General features: G+C 43.7%; 1 long non-coding RNA gene and 1 pseudogene across 1 annotated transcript; both read right to left on the bottom strand.

Moving 5' to 3' along the window:
• Positions 1-240: 240 nt before the first annotated feature.
• On the bottom strand, positions 241-12833 carry LOC139078573 (uncharacterized). The gene is made up of 3 exons (XR_011531587.1): positions 12134-12833; positions 1744-1821; positions 241-1075 (listed from the first exon to the last, which is right to left on the bottom strand). It is a non-coding gene; the product is annotated as an uncharacterized lncRNA (long non-coding RNA).
• LOC103557277 (cell division control protein 42 homolog pseudogene) lies at positions 11011-11944 on the bottom strand (annotated as a pseudogene).
• Positions 12834-22796: the final 9963 nt, after the last annotated feature.

The raw sequence follows: 22796 nt of genomic DNA, 5'->3' as shown, positions 1-22796 counted from the left end.
AGCTTGCCTTACTTTGGAACTCAAAAGTTTTTTGTAACAATAAAAACAAAAACTAGTTCTGATCACTTTCCTGATTTATTTACTCAAATTTAACTAGTATTTAAACTGAGTTGGGAGGAGGAGGAGGCCATACTTACAGGCCTTGTCTCACAGAAGTGCATGTGGGCGGGTACAGACCATTTTTCATGACTGCTGTCAAGCAAGGCTGGGAGATTCAGCTGGTACAGAAACAATGAGCCCTTTTTAGATCATACAGTTTATTACCTACATAGAGAGCAACAGCAAGATCAGCAAAGGTGCCAGCTCTCTGTGTCCCTTGCCCACCATACAACACTAAAACAAAAGAGATCAGATAACAATGCGACACAGGCAATGGGGAGCTCTGTTTCTGAGAAACCAATTTCACACTCAGCAGTTTGAGTACTTCATACTAAGCAGTTTTATAGCATGCAGGTGACACTGAAGTATGGGGAAGAGGGGCATTTTGAGGCAGAAACCGTTACATCTTACCAGAATCCAGGGGGCAGTGAGAAATGTCCCATGACAGCCTCTAGGGAAGATAAAAAGGTGGGTGAGAAGTGGCCTTGCAGCAGCTCCTCACAGGCCTCCCTTCTTCCATGTTCTGAGAGGATGAAGAGGCATTTTACCAAGACTTAGATCAACTGAGGGTAAGCCTTGTCTATGGCCCGGTCTATATGGATACATGCAGGACACCTAGACAAAGCAGTTTCCCGACAAATTCACCCCAAACCTTTCACATCACCAATCAAGATCTCTTTTTAGATCATAGGCCACCCCAACAGATATCCTAATACAAATCCTTTTTATTTGTCCTAGGGAACGTAGATCCAACAATCAGTTAAATTTAGAGCACTTGCTATCGTCTGTGAATAAGATGAGGCTAAAGGAAACCAGATCAATGTCCAGAAAGTTGATCTTGTTCTGTCATCTTGAGTGACTCCCGGAGTCAGCAGCTGCTGAGAGATTTTTGAGAGTTCTTAGATTAAGATTCCCCATTGGCCAGTGGTCAAGTTGATGGTGGTGGTGGCAGTCTGCATCAAATTGGCCATATGCTCTGCAAACAAGAGCTGAGAGAGATTAATGGTCCCTCCCCAAGCCTTACCCTCCCCAGTAGCCAAAGGTGTTGCTGTGCTACCACAGCTGTGTGCTCGCTACCAGTCCCTGCAGCAATCATGTCACCCTTTTACCCGTCCTCCCCATGTCTTACTCACATCATATTCCCAGACTCATTTCTAGGTGGCTCAGCAGTTTCTTCCTTGTCCACCAGTACCTCCCTAGAACATCTCCCATCCTTTGATATGTGGGCCACACTAAGCCCACTTTAGAGTTGTCATGTCATATCCATGATCATTATAATCAATCCATAACTGCCCAAATCCAGCAAGCTTAGCTGGGCAGCAAAAGAAATGCTAAGTCAGAGTCTCCCATCCCCCGGCTCTTCTTTGCTACTCACAAGTTCCAGTAGCCCAGTTTCCCAGGGGTTGGACGTGGGAGGGAAAAACAAGAATGAGAATGGTTAATTACATAGTCCATTTGCCAAGATCAGCCAGGTCCAGTTCCATTTGCTACTTGCCTGTGTAGTTAGCAGTTGGGGCACATGTGCCAGGCTTCCTTGGTCTCAGGAGGTAGAATCACTAGAGCTTACTTTCAGGCCCAGTCCTGACTTGTAGATGGATTCCCATGCCCTGTGTGATAGTGTATCCAGGTGGCTATGGTCCTTACCTGGGAAGCTCAGGTCAAATCAGCTTGTTGATTCCAGTGATGTTCATTCTCCAAGAGTCCTTTTCCATAGGCATCCACCTGGGTCACAAACAGAGGGCATGAGCCATGTGCAATCTTCCGCCATAATGGTTGGCCCCACAAAGCCTGTGACTTGATTATCCAATTTTCTTGCTGCCAGGCTACACTGCTAGCCCATTGGTTAATGTCATGAGTAAATGAAAATGTAACAAGGTACAATTTGGGAGGCATTTTTAGAGCAAGCACCATAACTCACAACTATGCCCCATCAGCAGAGTTCCCTTTTCCATGTATAGTTTGAAACAGTTTTCTTTAGAGCTGCACAGCTGCAGCATCACAGTACATTCCTATCTAGGGGGCCCAAAGACCACCCACCAGGTCCAAGAATTCACTAGAAGGACTGACAACATTCAGCACATACTTGCACTCACAGCTAAGATTTATTACAGTGAAAGGATACAAAACGAAGTCAGCAAAAGGAAAAGGCGCATGGGGCAAAGTCTGGAGAAAACTAGGCCAAGGCTTTCTAGAGTCTTCTCCAGGTAGAGTCATACAAGATATGCTTAATTCCCCCATCAACAAGTTGTGACAACACACGTGAAATGTTGTCTACTGGGAAGCTCATTAAAGACTCAGTGCCTGAGGTTTTTACTGGGGGCTGGTCATGTAGGCACCCTCTGCCTAACACATACCAAAATTCCAGACTCCCAAGAGGAAAGCAGTTATTCAGCATAAGACACATTGGTTGTACAAACAGTTTAGGTACAATGAGCCACTCTTACCAGTTCTGCAAATGGTGGGAACCCTCTCTGTATCATAGTTTCCAGAAACCAACCAAAGGCCAACCTTGTAAGCAGACCTTTCTAAGCAGGCTCTTGACCCTTGGCCAAGGCATCTTTACAGCAAAAGTATTATCAGTAGGACTTCATATAGCAGGGTGAGAGCAACCTGCAGTGTTGATCTCAGTTATGCCCTTTAGGGGTCCTTTACTTAGCCAGTTAAAACAAATCCCACTAATCATACAGAACCATCTGAGAAATCCAGGTAGCTTCATCGTTAAGTTTCTATGTTAACCTTTTTTCACTTGGCCCAAGGCATAGATTCAGACACAGGCAGTAAGTTGAAGCTGACTTCAAAGCCTTCCAGGGCTGAGGCAGGGTTGTGATAGTCAGGGCTCACAGGCAAGAAGTACAGTCTCAGAGGGCATACATGTTACCAAGAGAACAAAGAGTTTACAATTGTTGGGGCATGCCAAGCAGGACATATATTAGTCAGGCAGTACAGGTTAACAGGGCCCCCAATCTGGCCTTCCACCATGAGGCCTCCCACCCTAGTTTCTCAGTCTAGTCCAAACATGCAGTTCTTAGTTGCAGAGGGACTACCTGAGGCAGTCAGTTCCAAACAGTTTTATTTGCCTATAACATCAGTTCAACAGCTTCTCAAGTGTGGACAACATCAATAGGAATGCTGCAGGCAAGTGCTGGCGCTGTGGTCATCCCCACCCATCTCATAGTCAGTGCTGGTCAGGTGTAAGGCTAGGCTCAGCAACCAATTATAACTCAAAGTCCTCACAGCTTGAAGAGGCACACAGTGAGTTTTCTTTTAGGAAGAGGGCAAGGCTTCCAGGAACAGTTCTGAAAAACAAAGATCACTAATGCCCTTTCCCCTTCCCCATCCCTAGGTGCTGGGGTTTTGTTTTTTCCTCCATCATTACAAAATCCATTGTGTTCTTTTCAGCAATCATAACTTAACATTTTTTCAATCATCCTCTACTGTCATCTAGACCTTTCCATCTGGAAGGGTTGTATGCAAGAGGCATAAAATCACTTTCCCTGAAAAATATTTTTATATAATTTAACCAGCAAGACACATCATATTCAGAATTGGTCAGAATGAAATTTTGCATGTAAAAATTTTTTTCAAATGGGTTTACATAACCTCCCATCCCTTTTGCCCTGATAATTTATCCAGGGAGCAGAAAAGATCAATCCCTTTCTGGGGACAGCTGCATTTAATAATCAAACTGCCCTACTAAGGTGTATGTACCAGGGGAATGGTGAGGTGAGTAGAGTCAGGCTATGGAACTATGGCTGCAAACTGCAACTAATCTGGAAAGCCAAACACGACAAGTCAACAGCAGTGAGGCAGCCTGAGACAGGGTCCAGAGTCGGATCCATCAGTAGTGAGTTGAGGAGTCACACTCTCAGTGATGTGCTCTTCCCCAACTTGCAGCTTCCTCAGGAATCATAAGTTAGGAATGCAGCCAGTCTCTGTATCAGAAATATAGAACCGAATCCTCAACAAAATTTTGGCAAACCGAATACAGCAATACATTAGAAAGATTATACACCATGATCAAGTGGGATTTATACCAGGGACACAGGATGGTTCAACATCCGCAAGTCAATCAACGTGATTCACTACATTAACAAAATGAGAAACAAAAACCACATGATCATCTCAATAGATGCAGAGAAAGCATTCAACAAGATCCAACATCCATTTATGATAAAAACCCTCAATAAAATAGGTATAGAAGGAAAGTACCTCAACATAATAAAGGCCATATATGACAAACCCATAGCCAACATCATACTCAACGGACAAAAACTGAAACCCATCCCTCTCAGAACAGGAACAAGACAAGGGTGCCCACTTTCACTACTCTTATTCAACATAGTAATGGAGGTTTTGGCCAGAGCAATTCGGCAGGAAAAAGAAATAAAAGGAATCCAAATAGGCAACGAAGAAGTAAAACTCTCGCTGTTTGCAGATGACATGATCTTATATATAGAAAACCCCAAAGAATCCATAGAAAAACTATTAGAAACAATTAACAACTACAGCAAAGTTGCAGGGTATAAAATCAACATACATAAATCAGTAGCATTTCTATACGCTAACAATGAACTAACAGAAAAAGATCTCAAGAACTCAATCCCATTCACGATTGCAACAAAAAGAATAAAATACCTTGGGATAAATTTAGCCAAGGAAGTGAAAGAGTTATACAACGAAAACTACATGACTTTCTTGAAAGAAATCGATGACGACATAAAGAGATGGAAAGATATTCCATGCACATGGATTGGAAGAATAAACTTAGTTAAAATGTCCATACTACCTAAAGCAATCTACAGATTCAACGCTATCCCAATCAGAATTCCAATGCCATTCTTTACAGAAATTGAACAAAGAATCCTAAAATTCATATGGGGCAACAAAAGACCCCGAATTGCTAAAGCAATCCTGAGAAAGAAGAACAAAGCTGGAGGCATCACAATCCCTGACTTCAAAACATACTACAAAGCTACAGTAATCAAAACAGCATGGTACTGGTACAAAAACAGGTGCACAGATCAATGGAACAGAATTGAAAGCCCAGAAATAAAACCACATATCTATGGACAGCTAATCTTTGACAAAGGAGCTGAGGGCCTACAATGGAGCAAAGAAAGTCTCTTCAACAAATGGTGCTGGGAAAACTGGACAGCCACATGTAAAAGAATGAAAATCAACCATTCTTTTTCACAATTTACTAAAATAAACTCAAAATGGATCAAAGACCTAAAGATTAGGCCTGAAAGAACAAGTCTTCTAGAAGAGAATATCGGCAGTGCACTCTTTGACATCAGCTTCAAAGGAATCTTTTCGGACACCATAACCCCTCAAATGAGGGAAACAATAGAAAGAATAAACAAATGGGACTTCATCAGACTAAAGAGCTTCTTCAAGGCAAGGGAAAACAGGATTGAAACAAAAAAACAGCCCACTAATTGGGAAAAAATATTTACAAGTTATTTATCTGACAAAGGGTTAATCTCCATAATATACAAAGAACTCACACAACTCAACAATAAAAAATCAAACAACTCAATTACAAAATGGGCAGGGGACATGAACAGACATTTCTCCAAAGAAGATATACGGATGGCCAATAGACACATGAAAAGATGCTCATCATCACTAATCATCAGGGAAATGCAAATCAAAACTACACTAAGATATCACCTTACACCTGTTAGAATGGCAAAAATATCCAAAACCAAGAGTGACAAATGTTGGAGAGGCTGTGGAGAAAAAGGAACCCTCATACACTGTTGGGGGGAATGCAAACTTGTGCAGCCACTATGGAAAACAGTATGGAGACTCCTCAAAAAGTTAAAAATAGAAATACCTTATGACCCAGCCATCCCACTACTGGGTATCTATCCTAAGGACCTGAAATCAGCAATTCCAAAAGTCCCATGCACCCCTATGTTCATCACAGCATTATTCACAATAGCCAAGTCATGGAACCAACCTAAGTGCCCAGCAACTGATGATTGGATAAAGAAGATATGCTATATATATACAATGGAATACTACTCAGCCATAAAAAAGGACAAAGTCGTCCCATTCACAACAACGTGGATGGACCTTGAGGGTATTATGTTGAGTGAAATAAGCCAGACAGAGAAAGCCGAACTCTGTATGACTCCACTCATAGGTGGTAGTTAACATATGGACAAAGAGAACTGATCGGTGGTTACCAGGGGAAAGGGGGGGTGGGGGGAGGGCACTAGGGGTGAAGTGGTGTACCTACAACTCGACTAATAATGATGTACAACTGTAATTTCACAAGGTTGTTAACTATCATAACCTTAATAAAAAAATATTAAAAAAGAAAAAAAGAAATAGAGAACCAATCAGCGGCTCATTTTCAGATGGTCCCATCAGAAATAAACCCTTTTCTGTGGGCATTTGTGACCCAGATGGTCGAACCTGCATCCATGATGTTTCCATAATTTATTCCACAGAGAGGTATCCTAGATCTGCAACTGACCCAGAGTCTGAGTTTTGTTTTTTGAGCAGAGCAACTTCACCAGATTTTACTTTGGCACAGCTAGTGTTGAGGCTGACACAGCCCATACCAGAAAGTATCAAGTTTCAGCTTAGAGTCAGGTCCAGGCAATGAGCATCAGGATTCCAAAAAAGCCAGTGGCTTTTCTTCAGCAGTAGCAAAGCTGAGATGCTGCAAGGCCAGACATCCACGTTCCAAGTCTAACTGACAAGCAAGAATTTATTATAATCTTTTTTATCTTGTCAGTCTTAGAGTCCAAATAGACCCACTCAAGAATATGCACATGACGCTGCATAAATCATCAGCTTTTATGGGTCAGATATCTGATTTTGTAAGAGCTCATTAGCAACTAAAATCTGCTTTGTAAAATTCCAAAAGTGTATTTCCATCTGGAGAGTGACTCTCTCTTCATGTTGTTTCTTTTTTTCCAGAGGTTCCAAAAGGCAAAAAGTATAGCAAATGTCATCAGTCACAGAGATTTGTTTTTTATACTCAAAACGTTTAAATTTCAACCCACCCACCAATGACAAAAAGCAATTATTTGTGTGTCCCACTAACACATTTTCTTTGCAGCTTTCCATGATTGGGATGATCCCTCTAGCATTTATGAAATTATAAGCATATAACATTTTCCATCAATTTTTATCCTACATCCAGATGCAATAGCCACAGAACACAAAGCTACGTTTTCAAAAATCCTCTCCTACATTTTAAATTGAAATTTACTCACCCCTCTACCAGTAAATTTAACATTTACAGGGTTAACCATTACAGCAGCCAAGGAAGAATCTCAGGTGGAATGCGAGGTTGGGGTGAGGGTTTGGGGGGTAGGCTACTGTTAACAGTGAATGGCAATTAGGCTGAAGAAATGACCAGAGTGTTTTTTTCCCTTTTTTCCCTCTGGTTTGCTTTGCTCCAGCTCTAGGAACCAATCTAACATTCTTTCCTCCCACTTGGAGGAAAGAGCAATACAAACTTTTAATATTTGTTGCCCATCTAAGCTCAACTTGGCAAATCTTGGGGCTCTTTCTCCTCTCACCTGGAGGAAAGAACAAACACAAAAAGGCATGACAAGTCTACACTTTTTTCCTCTCACTTTAGCCAGCACAGCCAAAAACAGCTGGGAGATCCAGCAAGCCAAATCTCCTGGAGCTGGATTTACCATTTTCAAATTCCATGGGTAAATTCTACCTCTCATAAAAGACTGCTATTTCATACAATGGATGACTCCATAGCTAGCCAAGCACTAAAGGTTTGTCATCCCTTACTCCTTCTTTCTTACTTTTCCCAAACAATGCTTTTGCCATATTTCAGTGAGTCAGAGTTGGACTAGCAAATCCCACTTCTGACACCAACTGAGTTAGGGGTCCTCAAGACCATCCCCTAAGTTTGATGATTCTCTAGAAGGACTGACAACACTCTGCATGTAGTTGCACTCACAGCTAGGATTTATTACAGTGAAAGGATACAAAACAAAGTCAGCAAAATGAAAATGCACAAGACAAAGTCTGGAGGAAACAAGGCAAAATCTTCCAAGAGTCACACAGGATACACTTAATTTCCCCATCAACAAGTTGTGACAAAACATGTGAAATTTTGTCTACCAGGAAAACTCATTAAAGACTTAGTACCCAAGGTTTTTATTAGGGGCTGGTCACAAAAGCACTCTCTGCCTAACACATACCAAAATTCCAGACTCCCAGGAGGAAAGCAGGTATTCAGCCACACTGGTTGTAAACCACACTGGTTGTATAGTTTAGGCACAATAAGTCACTCTTATCAGTTCTGTGAATGGTGGCAACCCTCCCCAAATCACAGTTCCCAGACACTAGCCAAAGACCAACTTTGTAAGCACAGCTTTCTAAGGATAAGCAGGCTCACACCTGCTATGTTAACTCTCCTACAGAACCCCACTGTCCTTTAACTTAGCTGATGCTCCCATGAACCAGGCCCAGGCATCACCAGGAACCTCAGTGTACCCAGGTCCCCAAGAAACCTAAGGTGATGGTCTAGACACTGCATCTGAGATAGCCACATCTTGGTGGTGACTGTGTACTTACGAAATTCCATTAATGCCCAGTGTGGTAGGTTGAATAATAACCCCCAGAGATTTACAGGTCATAATCCCTAGAACCTGTGAATGTTACGTCTCATGGTAAAAGGGACTTGGCAGATGTTAAGGATTAAGTTAAGGATCTTGAGATGAGGAATCCTAGATTATCCATGTGGGCCTTATATGTAATCACAAGTGTCCTTAAAAGAAAGAAGCCAGAGAGAGATTTGACTGCAGAAGAGGAAATAGGGCATGTGATGATGGAAGCAAGAGACTGGAATGATGTGAGAGAGGGGTCATGAACCACGGAATGAGGAGACCCCTCAGAAACTAGAAAAGGCAAGGAAACTGATTCTCCCTTAGAGCCTCTGGAGGGAATGCAGCCCTACCAACAACTTGATTTCAACCTACTGAAAATCACTTTGGACTTCTGGCTTTCAGAACTGTAAGACAATACATTTGTATTGTTTTAACCCACAAGTTTGTGGTAATTTGTTATAACAGCAATAGGAAACTAATTCACCCAGTTTACTTCTTTCCTGGATATACCATTTCCATTTAATAATGCACGTTTGCTGGGCAATATCCACTTTGTTGGTGTTTTCATTTTTACCCATTCCAGAATGAGCATGTCAGAGTATGAACAACATCTGTGTTGCTTAGTTAGCTTCTCAGTGTCCACCAGCACTCAATAACAAGCCAACAACTGCCCCTCAAATGGAGTATACCAGGCAGTGGTGTCAGGCAAATGCTGTGTCCAAAACCTTAGGCGGCACCAGTGCCTAGTGCCACAGGCTCCAGTCTACATAACCATCAATCGTTGACATTTGTAGCTCAAAAGGCATGTTAGAACTAACTGGTCCAAATAGGAGGGCTGTCTGCACAGCCAGCTGGATAGTTTCCTTATGTACCCTCTTTACACTAGCTCCTTAATCAGTATAGTGATCTCCTCATCCCCTCTCTTCCCTTCACCTGGCATCCTATACTGCTCTACTAGTATCACATAACTGGGCTGAAAGATCCAGGTGGGCTCCTAGTTATGGACTCATCCCACTAGTAACTTTTTATTTGTGGCATTTCCCCACTGGGAACATTTCTAACAATTGAGGAGTATTACACACACACAACACATCTGTTCCCACAATACATTCAGAGGTATCAATTACAACCGCTTGGGTGTGTGAACTGTTCACCAAATAAAATATAATACAGATAAGTCTCAAGGGCCACAATGGTATGGATTCTTTTACCGTAGATAAGCAGGTCCACTTGTGGCCAGAATTATAAATCTGGCAGAAAATGGTAGCTTCATAAGAAGCATATAGTCCTTTACTTCGTAAGAGGCATCATTTTCTTCTTTGACTACTGGAGAGCTTCAGTGTGGTAAATTCACCCACATAGTCTCCAAGCTTTACTTGGCAAAAAGGCCCTGAATTTTGTCAGAGCTTATTAGGCATACCTGCTGGCAAGCATCTGCTAACATTGCACTAAAGCCTTCAAGAGAGAAACTCAATTTGTCAACCAACAGACATTATTTACACCCAGTAAACTTTGGACATCAAAAGAATTTTCTCTAACACTTTGTAAGCATTCATAGCACAAGTAACATATCATTTAAATTATATATTTTCATAATGCTACATTGAATTGGCTCAGAGCCCTCACTCCTTAGCTTTTTTCTCTTTACTGTAAGTTTGGCCCAAACTCTACCAGTTGAATTCAGACATGTTTTAGAGAAACACAGACCGAGTTGTTTAACACGGGCACTTCAAGGGTTACAACAGCTGCAGAGACCATGTTATCTCTTCAGGGAGTTTAGGGCAGGGCAGAGGAGGTCAGCTGTAGCAGAGGGGAAGTTTCTTTCATTGAAGCAGTATAGGTCAGGGTAAGAGAAGGGGAGAGAGCAGGGGCACGGCCAGAGCAGCTCTGCACCAACAAGCACCAATAAGCACAGGTTTGCACTTACTTTCAGATTTAAGCTGCTGTCTGCTCAGCTTCAACAAACGAACTAACAGCTAAGACACCACTCAGGAAGCTGGCTTCACTCCTACCCCTCTAGGTCCCCAAATATTCATTAACAGGAAACAGACACCATCAGATCCTGGGGAGTCTTCCCATGTCACTTAACCCAACCCACACAGTCTATTAACAGTATGACAACGGGAGGAGGCTTATTCCCCACTCTTGTCCACCACTTAGACAAGAGCATACACTACCAGATCCCAGAGAGTCTTATCACAGCCTTCAACCTGGCCCACATGGCTCTGTCTTTCAAAAAGCCCTAGGTTGGGTGCCAAATTTGTCAACTAAGGCTGACAAACTGTAAGACCATTAAGGAACCGGCATGGAGCAGTTTCCTCTACAACTGCAAAAACGGATTTTCATTTTTAATTTGATTTAAACATTGCTTTTGGTCTGATGACAACACCAACGGTGCAGAAAGTGCTCTGGAGGTACATTCGGAGCAGTACGCCCCTGCAGTTTTTCAGTTCCAGAGGCTCCAGGACAGCCAACAGTGCTTTGTGAAATACATCCTTTAGGGGTTTTTTTGTGTGAATGCAGAACATTCTACCTATTCAACAGCCGTTAGGTCACAGACCAGCATTTTAGCAGGCTGTGGGGTGAGAGGTTTCTGTGTCCTTGGCAAGTTTTTCAATAAGTAGAAGGTCATATTTCTGAGATCAGTTTTGGTTCCAACAAACAAGGAGTCTTTGGACAATGGTGAATTCTCTCAGGTACCAACTTTTTTCTCACATTTTCAAATGAGGGCAGAAGACCACTAAAAAGTAGACTAGAAACATATCTGTTTGTGGATAGCTGAGGGGTTCTGTCAAACTTTTCTTGGCCTGCAGGACCAAAAAGTCCAAGGATGTATGGCTCTCACCAATCAGAACTGTTACTGCATAGTCGTCAGAAACCATTGAACATATTCAGACATTAATTCGTTTGTTGTGTAGGATATCAAAACATATCTTATCAATAGTGCCATCACTCACACAATTGTCTGTGTTGCTGAAATATTTTTTTAATTCGTTTTTTTCTGATTGGCAGCTGAGCTAGCAACGGTTGCCAATCTTTTTTTTTTTTTTTTTTTTTTTTTTTGCTTTTTCTTCCCAAACCCTTCAGTACATAGTTGTATATTTTTAGTTGGGGGTCCTTCTAGTTGTGGCATGTGAGATGCCGCCTCAGCGTGGCCCCACCAGCGGTGCCATGTTCGCACCCAGGATCTGAACCAGCCAAACCCTGGGCCTCAGAAGCAAAGCACCGGAACTTAACTGCCGGGCCATGTGGCCGGCCCCTGAAATATTTCTTAATCCACTTGAAATATACCAAATTTAATTTTGAACTCAGCTTCTCCATTTGACTTTAAGGACTATGTGTTTTTATCAGCCTTAAGTTTGCCTAGTAGAAAAGGACGTGCAAGAAGGGTTTAGGCCCAGTAAGCTCTCATAGTCGAGAAGGTGGGCCGAACTGACCAGATGGTGGTGGTGGGTAAGACCACGAGCCACGAAACACTGCAGAAAAAGTCTTCGCTAGCAGGAGGGGTAAAGGTCAGCTGGCAACTCACTCCACCCAGACTGACAGTCGCAAGAGGAATGGAGGATACTGGCGGAAACTGCCCCGCTGGCCCCTGCCTTCAATAACCGCTGATGCCTCGAGAATCTGGTGTGGAAGCAGCAGTATTCAGAAGCCGTCCCCAGGCCCTTCCTCATGCCTCCACCTCACCCACCCGACCCCAGTAGCGATTCTCTGGGCCGACAGGTCAGGTCCCCAGCTATAAAGGTGAGTGTTGTACAGGCAATGAAGGTGTCAACCGCCAAACTGCTGTCGGTTATAGAAACATTCCCCTGGGAGCCAGCGGTCTCCATGCGTCACGTGACTCTCTGGAGGGCCAGGAAAGGTACACAAGGGCGCATCACTTCACTGCCAATCGCCGCGGTGAGAGCCCACCATGGACACCTGGAGCTACGTGAACCGCCAAGGCCGAGAGGGTTCCAGCCACGTTCCTCCCTCCAGCTCCATCTTCCGCGCTTCACTTAAACAAGCTCCACCTTCTCGCAACTTCCGGCCCCTGAGGCCTGGGAAGTCCCGGCTCTTTCAAAGCGAGGTAAGAGCGGCGAGGCGCGGGGAGATACAGACGTGAAGGGGGCGACAGGAGGCGTCCCCGCGTGGGCTGGACCCGATGGGGTCCGCGCGGCGACCCGGGCCTATGGGAGTCTGCCAGGGCGGTGACGTCAGAGGCGGCAACGGCAGAGCCCGCCCTGCGGGCGGAGCCACGGAATGAGCCTGGGGTTCAGGGTGTCCTAGGGGTCTTAGCCCTCTGGTCTTCTTTTCCAGTTGGAAAGACCTGGGTTCCCCTAGCCCCTTACCGGGGCTTTTGCAGCGCCCGCCGCGTTCGAATGAGAAATTGCCCTGACTTTGTGGCACCTATGCGGTGGCGCGGAGGGCGCCCAGCTACCCGCAGGTGGAGCCTTTAAATGGGGAGTCCTGGACGAGGCCTCGATGGAAATGCGGGCTGGCAGTTCGTCAGGAACACAGAGACTGGACGCCCTTCAGCCGGAATTAGCGTTCCTGGAACAGTGGGTGCCTCCTGGTCCCAGCCATTTAGCAAAGCCAGCTTGCAGCAACCTGTGGTAGCTGAGCGTTTCAGACACCTTGGAAGCTCTGCCCTTTCCAAGGTGTCTGTGAGACCCACAAACACCTAAGGTTTTGTGTTGGCGGAGACGGAGGACTGCATGCCACGTGTGATGTGTGTATTGTTAGCATGCTAGCTCTTCACCCCTGGGTGTGATTTTTACTATGTTAAAGGAGCTAGGGTCACCTTCAGTGGACTCCTGGGTGCTGGGGCGCATATGTAAACCCAGGAAAGTCCTGAGGCTGCGGCATGTGGACCTTGGTGGCCTCTATCTGATTCTCCTAGCCTGTCCATTGGTTAGGGCCAATCTTGTTAGGGCTTGATCTTTTTACGCCCGGAGCCTTGCAGATGGCCTAACTGCTTTTACTTAAAATTATGCTACATATTGATTAGTGTGTCCTTTTTCAATGCTTCAATACTCTTGATTTCAGCTTCTTGGTGGTCTCTAATCCCAGGTAAGTGTTCTTAACACAGTTTTCACATGTTTACCTGATTGGAAGTACACTGTGGGAATATTTTTTTTCTTAAGATTTTATTTTTCCTTTTCCTCCCAAAGCCCCCGGGTACATAGTTGTATATTTTAGTTGTGGGTCCTTCTCATTGTGGCATGTGGGACGCTGCCTCAGCGTGGCCTGATCAGCGGTGCCATGTCTGCACCCAGGATCCAAACTGGCAAAACCCTGGGCCGCCGAAGTGGAGCCCGCTAACTTAACCACTCAACCACGGGGCGGCCCCACTGTGGGAATATTTTGAGTAAAAAATGTAGTTTGCTCTCTACGCTTCCCAAACCCACAAAACATCTGAGATGTGCCCTACTTGTTTGCTTAATTGGGTGTATAACTAATAAACTGCACGATATGAGGCTTCCACTTCATTAGGTAATAAGATAGAATTGCTGACGTTCACACAGGGCTTATTATTTGCCAAGCACTGTTCTCGGTGCTCTGCAGGTACTAGTACCTTCTACCCTCAGTGAAGTGTTAACCAGTGAGTACGTGCTGCTGTTATTCCCATTTACAGATAGACTGTAGCACTGTGAGATTAATTTGCTCAAAGTCACACAGAGGTCTGTCCTTTTTTATTTTGAGGAAGATTAGCCCTGAGCTAACATCTGCTGCCAATCCTCCTCTTTTTGATGAGGAAGGCTGGCCCTGAGCTCACATGGTGCCCATCTTCCTCTACTTTATATGTGGGACACCTACCACAGCATGCCTTGCCAAGCGGTGCCACGTCCGCACCCAGGGATCTGAACCGGCAAACCCCGGGCTGCCAAAGCAGAACATGTGAACTTAACTGCTGTGCCACCGGGCCAGCCCCAAGGTCTGCCCTCTTAATTAGTATTCTGTAATCTTACTGTAATGGGAGACTGGACCAGAAGTCTGGAGGCCTATATTCCAAACCCATCTCCACTGTTTTCCACCTGTGTTATATTTATAAGTTAAAACCTCCCAAAGAAGTGCAGCCGAGTCTCAGTTTACCGGAAAAATGAGGGAGCTACGCCAGTCCTGTTGACCTCCCTGAATTGTTATGCACATCAAATACGATTATTTTTTTTAAAGGGACCATTTTCAAAGCTGTAAAATACAATATGAAATATAACAGATGTTCTATTGTATTTGTTTCACAGTCTTGATGAAACAAGCAATTGAAGTAGGCCAATTAGGAAATTGACTAAATTATGACCCAGACGACTGAATTATGTCCCTGAAGTAGAATTATCTTTAAACTTGAATTGTAATTAAAATTAACAATATCATTGCCAGATGGAATAATTCATTTAGTTCTGATAATGAACTACAGTTGCAGAATTGCTGTGATCCTTTGAAAAACTATTATGTAGATGATTAACTCTGAAATCACCTGACAGGCACTAACTACTTGTAAAAAATGTTTCTCATTTGCTCATAATACTAATAATACAGCAAATTGCAGAGCCAAATTTTGATGTTTTGAAGTTCATTGGACTCTGGAAAATATAAGCATTGAGTAACAATAATAACCATTGATTTTTAACTATGCCTTATTGACAATAATTTTGCATTTAAATGACCAATGAATTTTCTTTCTCTTAAGCCAGTTTGCATTGGGTTTTCTATGGCTTGCAGCCAAAGAACCTGTAACAGTTGTAGTGAATTATGCCTATAACTACACTGTCTGCTCCTGCCTAGCTTAGGATTCTGAATGCTAACCCCAGCTGACATGGAAAGGGCTCCGTACCTAGTAGGGGCTCATTGAATGACAGCTGACAGCCAACTCTGAAAGGTGTCTTCTTAGCAAGCAACTACTTGTGTAAATTTCACAGAAGAGTAAAAAAGTCTCACAGTCTGCCTTCAGCTGATAAATGTTAATCTCGATTCTCTGGAGAAGAACTGACCCTGTATATTTTCTCTTTTGCGTCTTTCTTAGAGGCTGGCTCTTGTGTTTCTAAGCACATAGCTCTGTATTTCTTGTGGTCTCCTGATTGATGCAGGGTTGGTGAGCCGAGGGTCAAAAGAAAGATTTCTTAGACTCTTAAGATCTGGCAGTAGTGCTCTTTTATTTAGACAATAGTGTGGAATAGCATGGGGACAGGACCCATGGGCAGTCAGAGCTTCTGCTGCCGCCACTTCTGCTGCCCCCGCTGGCATGGGGACAGGGCCCATGGGCAGGCAGAGCAGCTGCTGCTGCCCCCGCTGGCATGGGGACAGGACCCATGGGCAGGCAGAGCTGGTGCGTGGGGACAGGACCCACGGGCAGTCAGAGCTCCTGCTGCTGCCCCGAGTTGAGGGTTAGGGCTAATTTTATAAGGCATGGGTACGTGACTTATTTTTACTGGAGAAAAGAAAAGATGATGTAAAAAGTCATTAAATGATTTCAGTGCAGATGGGGTCTGGTTATTGTGCGGTCATATAACTTTAGATACGAATCTGGCCATATAGATCGGCATGTAGGTGAGGATGCCCTGGGCTTCTCTCCCTGGGGCGGTCCTAATTCATACCATAAAAAAAGTCCACTGGGTCGTATAGTTTGGCATGTAGGCCAGGTCACCTTGGGCTTCTCTAGCTGGGGCAGCCTTAATCCACATCACTGATGAATTGAGTAGGTATTACTATGGCAGGTTACAGCAATTTGGGCTGACTTACTATTTCTATGGGACTGTGTGCTTCATATTTTGTCAGTAAAAGTGGTTCAAGGGGCCGGCCCCATGGCATAGTGGTTAAGTTTGGCATGCTCTGCTTTTTCAGCAGGTTCGGATCCCAGGCTCAGACCTAAGTTAGCAGGTTCAGACCCTGGGCTTGGACCTACAACACTCATCAGCCATGCTGTGGTGGCAACTCACATACAAAAAATAGAGGAAGATTGTTAGCTCAGGGCTGATCTTCCTCAGCAAAAAATTAAAAAGTGGTTTGAATGATCCCTGGAAGAATGGTGAGATGCATGATGGGAAACATCACTTTCTTCCTTTGTATTATGGTTTTGATTTTCCCCGTGTCTTCCCTGGATGATGAAGAGCAGAGTGGATTCTCTCCCTGCTTTTAACTGGGATGTTAGGGTGATTAAGGAACTAAGATAGATTTGGGGGAAATCTACTTTTGATGTGAGGAGATTGTCTTCATTAACTCCACAAAATTATACATACATTAAAGAATCAGTGCATTTAACCTCTAAATGCCATCAAGAATCACTGTCAAAATTCAGCACATCATGATAGTTTTGATGTTTCCAGAAATAGAACTCCTTGACACTCTGTAATTGGTTTGGAAAAATCTCTGCCTGTGGGGAAACTTCTTCTAGCCCCATCTACCGTTAGTTCCCATATTCTTGGGATATGATTCATTGAGGTTAATATTAGAATATTTTCATTGTAGTTATGCCAAGACAGACTAAACACTTAGCTGGGAAAATTCTGTGACTTTTAGTTCCAGGATCTTTATGATGTTTCTCAACTATCCACCAAAGCCCTCATTTATTTTTATGTTATTTTATTTTTGCCAAGATGGTTTTCAATAATCAAAGCATGCAAAATATGCTTGTTCATCCCAGTGAGTTTCCAGGAGAAAATGCTCAGAAATAACTGTTATACTGTAGATATTCAGAAGAGTATTTTGTATAACCCAAAACTTAGTAAAAAGGTTAAGTGCTAAGAATAATCTGTTAAATAAATGCATTTATTTGGGTCTATGAAAGCTCTATGAAGCTCAAGATTTTTGGTTTGTTTCATGTTCATGTAACTAGTTTCCTTCTCAGAGAGGTGAAGAAACACACAATAAGAAATTTGTAGGGGCTGCCCCGTGGCTGAGTAGTTAAGCTCCCATGCTCCGCTTCAGCGGCTGAGGGGTTCGAAGGTTGGGATCCTGGGCACCGACCTAGCACTGTTCATCAAGCCATGCTGGGGTGGCATCCCACATGGCAAATTTAAAGGGACCTACAACTAGAATATACAATTGTGTACTGGGGGGCTTAGGGGAGAAGAAAAAAAAAAGAGGAGGATTGGTGGCGGATGTTAGCTCAGGGACAATCTTTAAAAAAAAACCCAAAAAGTGGCTTGTTTAAAAAAAGAAATTTGCAGAGTTGTATTTCAGCATGATCCAAACTATCCATTAAAACCTGCTGCTACTTTGTAGACTTCCATGTGTTCTTCTTTATGGTTTCTAAGTGATGATCTATCAAGCTGTGTACTTAAAGAAACCCCATGATTCTTACTGGGGAGATTTAGAATTATTCATCAAGGCCTTTATACTAGCTATACAAAAATTACTCATGAGTGAATCTGTTTGGTGCCTGATGTTAACCTTTGAAATGTGTACTTTCTAATGTAAGAATAAAAGATCCTGTGTTTAAATTTAAGTATAACTTCATAATAGTGTCAAGCATTCTTTTATTTAGTCTGGTATGATGGCTCTTCAAATAATTACAGAGGACAAAAGCCTTTCTAAACCAATCAACTACAACAGGTGATGGGTATTCATTCATCTTTTTGCCACAAGATATCTCTCTGTTTGGTCTTTTGACCTAGCTATCTGCTCTTTATTGCTTCCTAGTACTTCCCAGCTCAATATGTGTGCTTACTGTCACTTCCTCATAATAGGTGTCCTCTTTGGTCCTCATAAGTCCGCCCACTCTTGGAACACCCACCCCCTCTCACTGTCTGGAATGCCTACCTTAAGGGGATCCCATTGACATTCTTCCCTTTCTGCCAGCTCTTGCTTGCCATTCATTCCCACCCCCTGCAACATGCCAACTAATATCTGTTTTTCCCAAACCACACTCATGGACTAAATCTTGAAAAGGACTCCATTCTATGAGGTGTAGAAGAAGGAAGGTCCAAATGACGTCACTCCCAAGGCTGACGGTTGTTGTTAGATGCCAACTGGAAGCTCCACTGGGGCTGCTGGCCAGAGGCCTTAGTGCTCTTCCCTATGGGCTTATTTGGGTTTCCTCACAGCAGAAGCTGAAGTCCAAGCAGAAACGTTCCAAGAGGATAGGCTTTGAGGTACTCTTCCACTGCAGCTAATGTCAAACCTATTCTTTTTTTTTTTTTTAAAGATTTTATTTTTCCTTTTTCTCCCAAAGCCCCCCGGTACATAGTTGTGTATTCTTAGTTGTGGGTCCTTCCAGCCCTGGCATGTGGGACACTGCCTCGGCATGGCGCGACGAGCGGTGCCATGTCCGCGCCCAGGATTGGAACCGGTGAAACCCCGGGCCACCAAAGCAGAGCCTGCGAACCCAATCAGTCTGCCACGGGGCCGACCCCGAAATCTATTCTTTTGATATAAGGACCAGATATGAATTGTTTGGCTCAAAAGTGCATGATGTTAGCACAGCTCAAAGAGAAAGATAGTTTGATAAAATTGCTAAACCTAAACACCAAAGGAAAATTTGTACCTGATTTTGTTTTAACAAAGCAGCCTGAGGAAAGAATGCCAACAAACCTCCACCTTGAAAAGGAGAAGGTGGGTTAGTTCCTCTACCCTAAAATGGGTTAGCAATCAAAGACCATGAGGAAATGACAATCTGAGCCGGAAGGCTAAGGGTCTAAAAAAGATGAGGGTCAGTTTAATGTATATAGTTGGGTTTTTTTTTTTTTTTTATGAGGAAGATTGTCCCTGAGCTAACATCTGTGCCAGTCTTCCTCTATTTTGTATGTGAGATACTGCCACAGCATGGCTTGATGAGTGGTGTGTAGGTCTGTGCCCAGATCTGAATCCACGAACCCTGGTCTGCTGAAGGGGAGCCCACGAACTTAATCAGCACTAACTTAACCACTACGCCACTGGCTGGCCCCTAATGTATATAGTCTTAAGGGACAAAGGGATGATCCATTTCTACAGGTGGGTGGCATATGCTACCTTACGCCTGAGAGGATAGTCTACCAGAAAGGAGAGGTGGGAAAAGGCCTATGGATTTCCACAAGAGAGGAAGAGTCCTAAACAACCAGTTTGTGGTGAAAAGTCCTTCTGGTGGTGAGATATGTTGGCACTGCAGAAAGTATTGGCCCCGTGAGGGAAAAATGGAAAAATTGGCCACAGGATCTGGGGAAACGAACTGGGGATGGTGGAGTCAGAAAAAGAAGGGCAAGGAGTGGGGAGGGACAGGGCTGGGTCTGGCACCTAGTGACATCCACAGGCACCAACGCTCCTCTGGGCGGGGCCGTCAACTCCCGTCCCCCGGAGAGCTGCGCGCTTGGGGATGGAAAACCCAGCAGGGCCGGGCCGGCTGTCAGAGTCCGCACCTCACTCAACGTGCCCCTAAGTCAAGAGCAAACGTCCTTGTCTCAGTACCTCTTAGCTGCTTCGTCCTAAATCCAGACACTAGGAAGGACGGTTACTTGGGCTTGTGTTTCTCGACCGCGGAAGGGGAAGGCAGGAGGACGAAGGTGGCCCAGTAGTGAGGGTGACATTTTAGAGATTTTTCCACCTAGGTGGGAGTAGATTGCCCGCGCACGCGCAGAAAGACAGGGATGCCAACGCTCCTGACTACTACTTAGGGCCTCACGTGACCCCCATTCACCCTCGGCCCCTCCCCACCCCGCCGAAGCCAGCACCGTTGGGCGGGACCATAGCGAATCACGTGGGTGAAGAGACTGGCCGTCCGGCCCAGGCTGTTCCCGGCCCTTCGGCGCAGCATCTGAGCTACAGCCACGGCTTGGGAGCTTCCTGCTCCTTTGGAACTGGACTAACCCGGTCCTCACAGAGCGGAGAGGAACTCGGGCAGGAAGGAGGAGCTGATGCCCAGTCACCCGCAGGATTTCCTTAGTGCAGGGCCTGCCGGTCCACCGGGCCCTCCGGAGCGGTGATGTCAGAGGCGCGGACTCCGACCGTCCCGATGCAGGTCTCGCCAGTCTCGGGGCTGGCCTGGATCGGAGGAATCGCGTCGTGTGGCGGCTCTCCATCAGGCCCGGAGCCTCTGGGAAGTGGGAATGTCCTGGGTGCTCTTAAGTATCCTTGTTCGGACCCTTACAAGGGGGCACTTAACCGTGTTGTAAGCTTCAGGGAGCGCAAGTGCCTGTGTTGGAGGCACTTGTGTGGAGCATGTTCTGTCCCCGCACGTGTGAGCCTTTAGATGGGGAACCTCAACAGGAACTTTGTCAGGGACGCTTGGAGCCCATTTGGGGCTGAAATGGAGACAATTGGAAGTGCACGTGCACCCTGGTTCTGGTTCCATTCACTGTATCAAAGTCAGGTTGTTGGCAGCCCTCAAGGTGTCAAATTTAGGTCTTTTGTGTTGCCAGAGGCAGGTGGCACAATGTTCAACCGTCAGCAGAGGTAAAATGAATTTTTTTTAACTGCCTGAAAGGGTCTCAACTGTCAGGTCCCATGGGACTTTCTTTTATAGTGTTCCCAACTAAGAAAGAATAGCCCAATGGATTAGTGAATGGATTTAGGCAGAAGTCTATTGCTGTTTCCGATTTCAAGTTATATCATACGTCGATTGGTTAAAAAGACTCCATTTCAGTGCTTCAAAACTCTCCTACCTATCAGCTTATTTGAAAACCCCTGTGGTCTGTAGGCCCAGATCTTTTCATGGTTTTGAGGGCACAGTGAGGATAAACGGAACGTGATATTTACGGTTGTAAGGCAAAAATGTTTACACAATCACAAAACTTTTGAATTTGCCCTACACTAGCGTCCAATTGGGTATATTCCTAATAAGGTATACAATAACAGGCTCCCAACTCTACTTAGGAGGCAAGGTGATGTGAGTGATTATAGTAAGAGCAATGAGAAATAAATATAATGATGTTGGCATGCATAAATTGCCTGTAAGTACTGTCTTGACTCATCTCCCATTCTCCTTCAAAGCCAATTCACCAGATTTTTCCCTCCATCAGTCCATAAGATCACTTTCTTCTCCCTGACATGCTTTCTTTACCTGACTTACAAGACACCCATTCTCTTGGTTTTCTCTTTCACTTCACTTGCTGCTCCTCCTGTCTTTTTTTTTTTTTTTTGCTGATTCTAATTAAAATTGCATCTGTTCAGGTGGTCTGTTGATGGAAGACACATAATTCATAAACTATTTTTTATTTCATAATATTAATTTTTCTTGCCCTCATTTAAGCAAAATTACTAATTATGTTGTTATAATTAAGATTTTAATATTATTTAGGTTCTATTGACAGTAATAACCTAAATCAGGGGTCAGCAAACTACAGCCATGGGCCAAATCTGGTCTGCCAACTGTTTTTGTAAATAAAGTTTCACTGGAACACTGCCATGCCCACCCATTTATGTATAGCTTGTGACTGTTTTTAAGCTACAACAGCAAACTTAAGCAACTGTGCTAGAGATTGGCCCACAAAGTTTAAAATATTTACTGTCTAGCCCTTGACAGAAAAAGCTTGCCAACTCTGACCTAAACGACTAAAAATATAAGATGTAATTGTATTCCAAGTGTATAAATTTTAATATATTTTCTCAAGAAAGGTAAATTAAATTACTATATAAAATTTAAAAATTAAAATTATTTTCACACATTTTTGAAGTTATTTTTCTAAAGTTTTCAGAAATATCTTCCAAAATCAAAAGGTAAAATATGTTATAATTAAAAAATATGAAGATTTTCAGTCAACTTATTTAAAGTTGAACAATCCTAATTTTTGGAAAATGTAATTAAATCTTACTAATATTGCTATAAAAATAAAACATGAGTTTAGTGCTCAATGTCCATCTGGTTACCAATGTTAGCAGCATCGTATTTCATGTATATTAGGTCTTGACATATATATATAGGACTTTAAAGATAATATGGATTGTTTAATATTCCTAAATGTTTCTTGGCCACAGCTGTTGCAAATACCGTGCTAAGCTAATTCATGAGTAATCCTGTAACCACTCACTGAAATATGGAGAGAAGCAAGAAACGGATGCTCCACACTACTAGGAAATAATTGTTATGCGGGAATCTCTTGCATTCATGCCATCTGAAAGGATCTGACAAAGTAATTTGTTACGTCGTCCTACTTAAGTGCTTCCACTTCTCAAAACCTCTCCACTCTCGGAAGGAGTGTCCATTTCTGACAT

The sequence above is a fragment of the Equus przewalskii genome, chromosome 22 (genome assembly GCF_037783145.1).
Source record: "Equus przewalskii isolate Varuska chromosome 22, EquPr2, whole genome shotgun sequence".
Classification (NCBI taxonomy): domain Eukaryota; kingdom Metazoa; phylum Chordata; class Mammalia; order Perissodactyla; family Equidae; genus Equus; species Equus przewalskii.
The sequence above is the reverse complement of the archived record's forward strand: the minus strand, read 5'-3'. Positions and strand labels throughout refer to the sequence as shown.